Source organism: Chelonia mydas, chromosome 1, assembly GCF_015237465.2.
Source record: "Chelonia mydas isolate rCheMyd1 chromosome 1, rCheMyd1.pri.v2, whole genome shotgun sequence".
Lineage (NCBI taxonomy): Eukaryota > Metazoa > Chordata > Testudines > Cheloniidae > Chelonia > Chelonia mydas.
This window is the reverse complement of record NC_057849.1, coordinates 280,737,258-280,747,793: the sequence shown is the minus strand read 5'-3', so window position 1 is coordinate 280,747,793 and position 10,536 is coordinate 280,737,258.

The window sequence follows — 10,536 nt, the reverse complement described above, 5'->3', positions numbered from 1 at the left end:
AAGCTGTTATATATCAGGCTTAAGTTTGAGAGCATCTTCTAGAGGTTGCCTTCCTGGAACATTTCAGAAGCAACAAGCCAGTCGGCTGAGAAGCAAGAATGCATTCAACTACCTGCTACCAGACTCTTGGAAGGGCTACAAGAATTCTGTTCTTGGAAGAGACCCCATTTCTGTCCTATCAGCCAGAGTGAATATTATCATAATGGTGGTTTTTCAGAGCAGGACACAACAGGCTTATTATACTCAACAGAACGGGAGACATAACCCAAAATGATGATTTGATCTTGTTTGCCAGCAACAAAAAAATCTAGTCTGATGAAAGGGCTGCTAGCCTGTATGTGTATTTCCAGTTCCTCAATTATCGTACCTGCTATGTAATCACTACATCTAGCATAGGTGGCTATGCAGAAGTCCGGGATTGATTCCGTTGCACCTGAGCATGGCAGAGAAGGAGAGCTCTGTAGAGATGACACCTATAGTATCAAAGTCTCAAAAGCAATTGCCAACCCTCAGTCTAAAGATTGTTCTGACAATGTGCAAATCCTTGGGACAGATATAGTGGGCTAAATTCTGCCTTCAGAAACAATCTGTTTTTAACTTCAATTGATTTCAGTGTCTATTCTATGTCTGTTCTGTTACTGACTTCCAAAGATAAAATACTCATCCACAGACTTAAACATGTTGGACTGTGTAAATCTGGAGAAATTCCATAAACTCTGGATTTAACCTATTGTAACTGAGACTAGAATCTGGCCCATAGACCAGCAGGATTGCATTAAAGGCGAACAATGAAAGTTTGTGTGTCCCATCTTCCCCTGCTCCCTAGCTTGTAATATTTAATATATGGTGAGGACCAATGTTTTAGTCAGTGCTTAATTTGTAATGAAAGAGGTGCCAAGGCTCAAGCAATTTTTTTTTTACTTTCATGACAGATGCGGCTAGCCCAGAGGTGCCATGACTATGAACTGCCAAGCCTAAAGGTGCCGGGGCTCAGCTCTGGCAAGCCCCAGCACAAATTAAGCACTGGTTTTAGTTGCTAATCAGCTAGGACATAAGGAAAAGATGCTACTTTTGTCCAGACAGCAGTGAATAAAATGGGATGATGACAGGAAGTTGTAACCAATACTTCTCTTCTCCATCCAGAGAGAACCTTATCCTTTAGGCACTTCCTTCAGAAGACACAGATTTCTTGCTTCCACTGCAAAACAGCTCTCTAGTTCTACAAATAAATGAGTACACTGACTGCTTATTCAGTCTGCTTTCAAGTGCTATCCACAATCTGAGACAAAAACGTTGTACCACACAAGTTGTCACATCCACCATAGAACAGTCTTTACCCCTGTGCACATGAATGTTAAATAAAAGTATATTTTACATAACTTTTCCAGCTATTGATCCTATAGTGATTCTCCATTAAAAGAGGTGAGAGGATTTAAATGTGTTTCTCACATAGACTGCTATGTACAGTGGCCATACTTAAGATGTTTCTACCATTTTGAAAGATTATACTGGTCTAGGAGATTTCCCTCAACTTAAAATGGAGAATACTGGTAGTAGTGGCAATATCTTTGAAACCGGCAGAATCATTTAAAGTGCATCCATCATAATTACATAGAAATATCTAAAGTTCGAAGACACTTTTTAATAAAGCACATTTCTGCTATGTCAGTTCAGTCTTGATTACAAAGTGTCAAGTGACAAGGACAAAAAAAAAAAATTCCTAAGCAGCTGGTGACCGGCAACATTCACAGTGGATAGATACAGGCAGAACCAAAAAGGACCATTTATCAGGCCACCCAAACCAAACCTCTGGAGACTTGTGCTGTACCATTTACAACCTAGTTCATGCTCTAAGAACCACCAATTCATTTTCTTCTATGATATTTGAAGTCTCATCTCTTAATCTTGGCTGTAAATTTTTAGAGGTGTTTAACCTGTGCCAGGGATTATGCCATTTAAATCAGTGGAGGTTTTTATTTTTTTGACACTATCTTGTACTACTTTTACAAGGAGTACTTTAGAGCGTAGGAATTACACACTCGTCCAATGGGAGAGAGGCTGGAAGATTTATGAGTGCACATACACAACCTACAGCAAGTGATTTTGATGAAAATGGTAGTAGCAAGTTCACATGGGCATGGAATTCAGAGTTAGCTGCCTCAATAGCCTTGCTCTCCGCTAGCTGTTTTATTTTATTGTTCTTTTTATAAGCTTTTCTGATTTGGAGGCACTCCATAAGCAAGCAACAGCCAATTTATAGAGTATTTATAAAGCCCCAGATGACTGATTTCCTATAACACAATGAAGACCACAGACAGAATGTGAGTATTTACATAACAGTATAGTTCTCATATCTATAATCTCCTCTCCAGAGACTTCAAATGTTTCACTAACTTAAATGAATTAAGTCTCACAGCATTCCGGTGGGTTTGCTATTATTATAACCATCTGACAGATGAAGAAACTGACATATAGAGGGGTGACTTAAGCAATGTCATACAGAAAGTGAGTCACTGTCCAGACAAATATTTAGGAGCTGTCTAGACGACATATCTCCTTCTTACATAGATTCATAGATTTTAAGGCCAGAAAGGACCATTGTTTTGTGACCATCTAGTCTGACTTCCTGCATAACACAGGTCCTTGTAATTCTCATTTAAAGCCTAGTAACTTGTTGAACTAGACCATATTGATGCTGGGTAAATAGTCCAAGTGGGAACATGAATCTGCCTGAACTCATTGTGTTTGAGACTGCTAGACCAAAACTTAACACTTGTGCATTTGGGTGAGGCACGGGGGAGGGGGGGTCGATTCCCTACATATTGCACTATGGGAGCAGATTCCTGAGGATTAGACTGCAAAAGAGATTCTGGCCCAAAGGAACCTTCTGCTCCTTTGCCTCTGATAAATTCCTTAAACTCCCCCAAATATCAAACTCTCTCAGTATTTCACCAGGATAAATGCACCCACTAACATCCAGATAGCAACAAAGGGACCCAACTTCTTACTCAGCTGTCAAACCCTCGCATCAGGGAGAAGAAGTCCAGCAGACCTATCACTATTCATGTATTCAGGACAATGGGCCCCCCTCTTTGGAGCACACTCAGAAGAAGTGCACTAATGTCATGAGAAGCATCTGGCTTTGTGTTATTGCAGAAGGGAATTGGGGGGTCACCTTCCAGTAGCTGTGGCTGCATCCTTCATCTAGCACAATATTTTGTTTGTTTGTTCCTTTTTTCCCCATTCTATCATTGAACAAACATAGCAAGCAGTGTGACACGGGACTCCACATCCTGCATTTCATCCATTACAGTCTCCTTGCACCTAGTATGGTGTATCATGTTGTAGTGCTGCCAGAAACAAGGGATACACAGAAGTACTTGAACCTATAACGGGCTTAATGGCTTTCGTGAAAATAACCCATAATTCCCACACACAATACATCTTGGTCTTCTCTAGGAACTGGAAGAACAAGAGCTGCCCAATTTTGAATGTAACTCCCCAATTCTCACGGTCTCAGAGCACCCCCTTGCAGTGAGACCTGGTGTTGTTGCAGCTCTGCCTATGAGTTCCCACCACCCTCTTTAGCCTTCTCCTGTTTTAGAGGTAACTTGGCCCTATGGTCAAGCCCCTTCCAGGATAAAAACTCATTTAATCCAAGTCCAGAAACATCAAAGCAAAACAGTCTTCAGTCCTGCTGGGTTAAGCCCCTTCCCTACAAGTAGGCGCTCTAAAACAGCTGCCTTTTTCACTGCCTAACAGCCAGCTCCTGTGCTCCAATCAGCCAAACCAGTCAGGTCAAGCCCACAACCAATTCTTAGCTCAAGGCCAACGTTTTGGTTCCCATTAGAGTAGCTTGTCCACTTTACACCATGCAGCCAGCCTGCAACTGCCGGGCTTTTGTCCTCAGTCCCAAGTTCCAGTCCAGCCTCAGGTTCCTCTTGGGATCAGTCTTTACATGCATCCCCAAATCCAGCTTTCTCCTAGCCCAAGCATCCCAGTTTTGGACTTTGGATCCCCACCTCTTCCCATTTACTCAGGCTTCCCAGCCTCCTAGGCCTTCCCTAGGAAACTGCCTCCCTGCATCCTCTCCTCCTCTTAGGTCTCACACACACAGGGCAGTCTGACTTAATGGTCAAAGCCCAGAGTAGAGTCAAGATCATGGCCAGGAATCACGCCTAGGGTCACAGCCTGAGTCAGAGGCAGAATCCATGCCAGGGGCAAAGCTGGAGTCAATAACTGGGGTCAGGACAAGGGAGAGGGATCAAAACAAAGTAAGAGGAACAGCAAATGGGAACCAGGCAAGGAGGTAGGAACTTGATCTTAAAGGGTGCAGTCAGGCGCAGGTCTAACAACTAGTTGCTCAGAAAGGGGTGTGGCAGGAACAGGAAGTTTTATGTTTGGAGGTGACCAATCAGCAGATGGCTGTTAGTCAGCTGATTCTGCTCAGTCAGTGGATGTAGCTTCTGTTTGCAGGGTATCAATTGCAGTTTCCCTGTCTGGTTGGCAGTGTGGAATTAATGGCAGTGGGTACCAATTGCATACAGTTATTTGGTTAAGTGCCCTTTAGTCCAAAGTCTCAGAGAGCTGTCTTTCTTTTGAATGGAGATTACTGGGGCATCTGCGCGGATGGTAGAGCAGCAGAAAAAGTCTTTGTTTAGGTTTTCCTGGATGCACTCTCTTAAGACTTCAGAGTGGTAGCCGTGTTAGTACGTATCAGCAAAAACAACGAGGAGTCCTTGTGGCACCTTAGAGACTAACAAATGTATTTGGGTGTAAGCTTTCGTGGGCTAAAACCCACTTCATCAGATGCATGGAGTGGAAAATATAGTAGAGAGGTATAAATACACAGCATATGAAAAGATGGGAGTTGCCTTACCAAGTGCGGGGTCAGTGCTAACGAGCCAATTCAATTAAGGTGGAAGTGGGCTATTCTCAACAGTTGACAAGAAGAGGTAGAAATCACTGTTGTAGTGCTAATGAGGCCAATGTAATCAAGGTGGCCCATTTCAAACAGTTAACAAGAAGGTTTGAGTATCAGCAGGGGAAAATTAGTTTTTGTAGTGACCCATCCACTCCCAGTCTTTATTCAGGCCTAATTTGATGGTGTCCAATTTGCAAATTAATTCCAGTTCTGCAGTTTTTCATTGAAGTCTGTTTCTGAAGTTTTTTTCTTGAAGAATTGCCACTTTTAAGTCTTTTTGAGTGTCCAGGGAGATTGAAGTGTTCTACTACTGGTTTTTGAATATTATAATTCTTGATGTCAGATTTGTGTCCATTTATTCTTTTGCATAGAGACTGTCCGGTTTGGCCAACATTCACGGCAGAGGGGCATTGCTGGCACATGATGGCATATATCACATTGGTAGATGTGCAGGTGAACAAGCCCCTGATGGTATGGCTAATGTGGTTAGGTCCTATGATGGTGTCCCTTTAATAGATATGCAGACAGAGGTGGCACTGGGGTTTGTTGCAGGGTTTGGTACGGCCCCCGAACCTAAATCAAATACTCACCATCAACTACACACCACACAACAAAAACACTAACCCAGGAACCAACTCCCATCTTTTCATATGATGTGTATTTATACCTCTCTACTGTATTTTCCACTCCATGCATCTGATGAAGTGGGTTTTAGCCCATGAAAGCTTATGCCCAAATACATTTGTTAGTCTCTAAGGTGCCACAAGGACTCCTCATTGTTTTTTCTCTTACAACTGCTGACTTGGGCTTGGACATAAAATATATGCACCTAACCAGAATTTTAACTCCAGGTTGAAGGTCTACAGGACAATTGTAATCACAACGCTGGGGTAATATGTTTGCATTATGTTTTGTGAAAGCATCATGGTAGTCTTGGTATTATGTGGGGAGGGAAGGTTCATCATGAACAGCTGGTGTTTCTGCATCCAACAGAGTGACTGCGATGGGGAGGGACATCTTGGTTCTTGGAGCAAGGTTCTCTGGCTTGGGCTCTAGGATTGCAGGTTCTTGAACCCGGACAGTTTTCCCTACAGAAGCTCCATGGGAAAGAGGTATTGTGTTGGGAGCACAGATTAGCCAGGGTACCTCCAAAATCAAGGTAAAATGCAGGGAGCTAATAAAACTGAATTGTAAGACTTCTTGGTGTTAACAATCACCACTTCCAAATTAACCAGGTCTGATATCAGGGGGAACGCATCCACTGTCTCCACCACATCAGGGGTGGATTTAGATTGTGCTAGGAGGCTGAGGACCTGTGCTATGGAAAAATCCAAGAAATTTCCCCTGCTCCTGAGTCAATCAAGAGCTATTATCCAGGTCATTAGTGAAATTACTGAATAGTATCAGACCAGGACTGACACCAGTGGGACCCCACTAGATACATCCTCCCACTTTGACAACCAGTGACTGATAACTATACTTACAGTATGCTTTTTCAACCAGTTGTGCACCCACCTTATGGTAATTTAAAGTGGACCACATTTCCCTAGTTTGCATATGAGTGCGGGACTGTGTCAAAAACCTTAGTAAAATCAAGATATATCATGTCTACAGCTTCTCCCCTATCCACAAAGCCAGAAACCACATCAAAGAAGCTTAATAGGTTAGTCTGGCATGATTTGCTCCTGACAATTACTTTATAACCCTATTATTCTTGCTATTACTTTATAACCCTATTATTCTGTGGTGCTCCCCAGCTGATTGTTTTCTAATTTGTTCCAATATCTTTCCAGGTATTGATGTCCATAATTCCCAGCTCCTCTTTGCTTCCTTTTTAAAAAATAGGTCCTATGTTTGCCCTTCTCCAGTCCTTTGGGACCTTGCCTGTTCTCCATGAGTTCTCAAAGATAATTGCTAAATCATAGAAGTTTTAATGTGATTTTTTTAGAGGCCTGGATTTCTGAATTTCTTTTTCCATCAATTCTTTAAATCCATGGGGAAAGTTTAGACTATTTCACAATTCATCATACATACTACAATTAATCAAGTTCTTAAGGCTAAAACCTTTGAAGCCATGGTCTAGATTTGTTGATTTTTTTCTGTATTCAATAGGCTTTAGATCAGGTCCACAATGCTCATGCAGGATTCAACAGACTTTCTCCTAACTGGTACATTGCAATCTTTGTAGTAGAAGTGTTTTCTAAAATGAGTTGCACAGGAGCAGTGGCTTTACAGGCATGTAGATCTGTTGGTTTGCCTCAATTTTTTCCCCTGTCAATATTTTCTCACAGATTTATACAATCCACTTGACAACAAATTTTGTAGCTTTGTGTAATAGGCTATAAGGGTGATTTTAGCACACCTAATTTCCTGCAGTCACTTTCCTTCCATATGTTTTATTTGGTATATTGTATTATTTACACACTGGTTTTCTATCCGTATTAATTTTAATCTTGTTTATTTCTCCTTTTTACTTCAGTTTAGGAAAGAGCTGGATTGGTCAAGCCTGAGGGCACCTACGGCAATATCTTTAAGAGAATGCATTATCACTTATTAGACAGCTGCTGTTAAGGCATAGAGAGAGAGATCTGAGTGAATGATTTCCAACAAATAATCTAGTCAATATATTTGTTCACTTTTTCCTCACATTTATTCAAGAAAAACTTATCAAACGTTGTATTCTGTGGATTAATTGTGATTATTGGAAATCTGGGCTATGTTGCTTAGGTGTGAGTGGGCAGACAGTATCGCTCCAGTTCCTTGATTGAATGAGCAAGCAAGTTTAACTCACTGTTCAGTATGTGGTATGTGTCCCCATCTGTGCCTTATCCACAGAAGGTATGAGTCTGTTACAGCTCCCAGCTATGAGACCAGATTGTTTACTTCAAGATGAAGCTAAAGAAGCTCACGCTTTTAACTCTAGAGGTCCCTGGTTAAGTAACCAGTATGTCCATGGATCCAATATAGATGCTTACAAGTGCAAAGCTAAAGTCTGAGTTGAGTGAATACTCATGCATATGACTGTGAAATTTGCTTTCTATGTACATTTGTTGTCAGTAATACTTAGTGCTTCAAACATTTATGGAAATTCAACATAAAAGGGGCATGAAAATAGCTAAAGGAAATCCATTTAAAAATTTGAACAAATATTCACAGCAAATATTTGTATTTTCTCCAGTCTACTCAAGGGCCTATTACAATTTCTTAGATTGGAATTAACTTGTTGAAAGAATAAGAATCTTCAATGTAAAATACTGCCAAATAATCCTGACCTCTCAGAGGATTTAAGTGCAATCTGTTTAAAAAAATGTATCACTCCCACAAGCATATACATATTCCTGAGTTCCTCCTAATAAAATTATTAAATGGTACTTGTTGAATAGAGAGAATTAACATTTTATTTAAACAGGCATTGCTGAGTGTCCAAACATCACTGCAGAGAGAATCTTTGCTACTGGGTTATGAATGAGAAACATTGTTCATTAACTAACTGTAATGCTGTTGTATATGTTTTTAGTTTTCTTTTCCATTTTCATGTGAGTTTAACACTCCAGAAACATGCCATCTTGACAGCTGTAGAGACTGAAATTCTTTATTTTCAGAAAAAAAAAAAAAAGTACTGGCAGCCACAGGACCATTTTCCCAGTGCCTGGGTATTGTTCCTCAACTCTAACCTGGGGAGGCTATCCCCTACTCCTAGGGGAATGCTGCACTGCTGCACATGTGCAGAATTCATGTCCCGCACAGATTTCTTTGCGTCCCTGCAGAAAAAATGACTTTCTGATGGGGAAGCAAAGGAAAGCTGCAAGATTGGTCATGTGCCCCTCTCCAGAAGCGCAAGCACATTGTTTTGATAAATCGTGTAGGGGGAGTGCGGACTGGGGATGCCCCAGCTGGTGGTTCCTACCCTGCACCAGGCTCAGCTGCTAGTTCTGGCCGGGCTGGGGGTGGGAGAAGATGGGACTTCCTCTTCCCCTGCAAGAAGCAGCCGGGGCTAGGTCAGACCCACCCCCAGAAACATCCCCAAGTTGCAGGAAGCTCTGCACCTTCCTCCCCCTGCTTCCTGCCCCCATCACTCCTCACCTCTGGGGGAGGGGTCACTGTACATGGAGCTGCTCCCCATCTGCCTAACCCCATGCATCTGAACCCCTCCCATACCAAGACCCCCCGTCAAGCCTCACCCCCTGCACTCACCCCCCCCCACCGAGGCCCCTATACCAGATCTACCACCCTGCTAATCTTCACCCCCCTGAATCCAAAGCCACCCTTCACCCAGGCCACCCCCACTGATCCCCTCACACTCAACTCTCCATCCCGACAAGCCACATACCCCCTGCACCTGGATAAACCCAACAAGCCATATATCCCCTGCATCTGGACCACCCTGACAAGCTCCTCACACTCAGACCCTCACCCCATTAACACCAACCAGCTTCACCTGGACCCCCACCCCGCTAAGCCCCACTCCCACAGCACTCGGACCCCCCCCCTGCTGAGTCCCCCATATCCAGAACTCCCTGCTGAGCCCCAACCACCTTCACCTGGACCCCTCTGCAGAGTCCCATTGCCCCTGTACCCAGAACCCCTGAACAAGCCCCTGTTCATCCAGATCCCCCTGCATCCAGTCTCCCCACCGAGCCACCTGCACCCAGATTGCCCCACACAGAACCCTCTCCCCACACCTGGATCCCCTCCCAACACTAAGCCCCTCCACACTTGGATCTTGCTGGGCTGAGCCTGCCTGCCCACATCTGGTGTGCCTGGCATGGAGGGGCAGGACCCCAGGGTGTTTCTGAAGCAGGCCCGGCCTTTGCACTGTGTCAGGGTCAGGTGCAGTCTCACTCTTAAGTCCATGTTCCCAGGAGGGCTGCAGAGTGAACTCCCACCTCCGTGCAGCCAGTGGCCTGTGCTCCCCACTGCCACATTTATTTACTGACAAAATTTGCAGAATTTTGCTGAATTTTAAAATTTTGTGTGCAGTATTTTTATTTTTTTGGCGCAGAATTTCCTCAGGAGTAAGCCTCTTCAAGTGAAATTCTGCGAGAGAGTAGTTAACTCTGTATGCTATGTCAAACTGCAGCCTTTCAACTGTGACTGTTATCAATGATTATCTATCATAATGGTGTTTTAATCATGTGGACACCTATCCATAGGGAACAGGACTGAGATTATCAACAGTTTTATGAGCCATTCAAAAGTCAGCACCACATAACTTTTAAACCCTAGCAACTAGGGTAGATTTGAACCCCAAAGCTAGTAGTGAAAGTCGTTACATTACCTTGTGGGGCCCTCAAGTTATCCACTCTCCTAAAAAATTAAATTCTTTATAGTAGGCTCATAAAAACCTTGGGGAAGAGGTATGATGCAAGCATCACCTCTCTCCCTCTGGAGTGAACACCACCTGGTGTATGGAGGCCACTGCTGGTACAGGGTATGAACAAAGCCCTAATTATTTAAATAGAATACAGCATATATTTAACTAGAACACAAAGATACAGGATATAGATCCATGATAGAGCTGGTCAGATTTTATTAACTGACTACATTATTCTATTAACTTGAATACATTATTCAATTAACTGAATACATTATTCAATTAACAGTGCTATCAT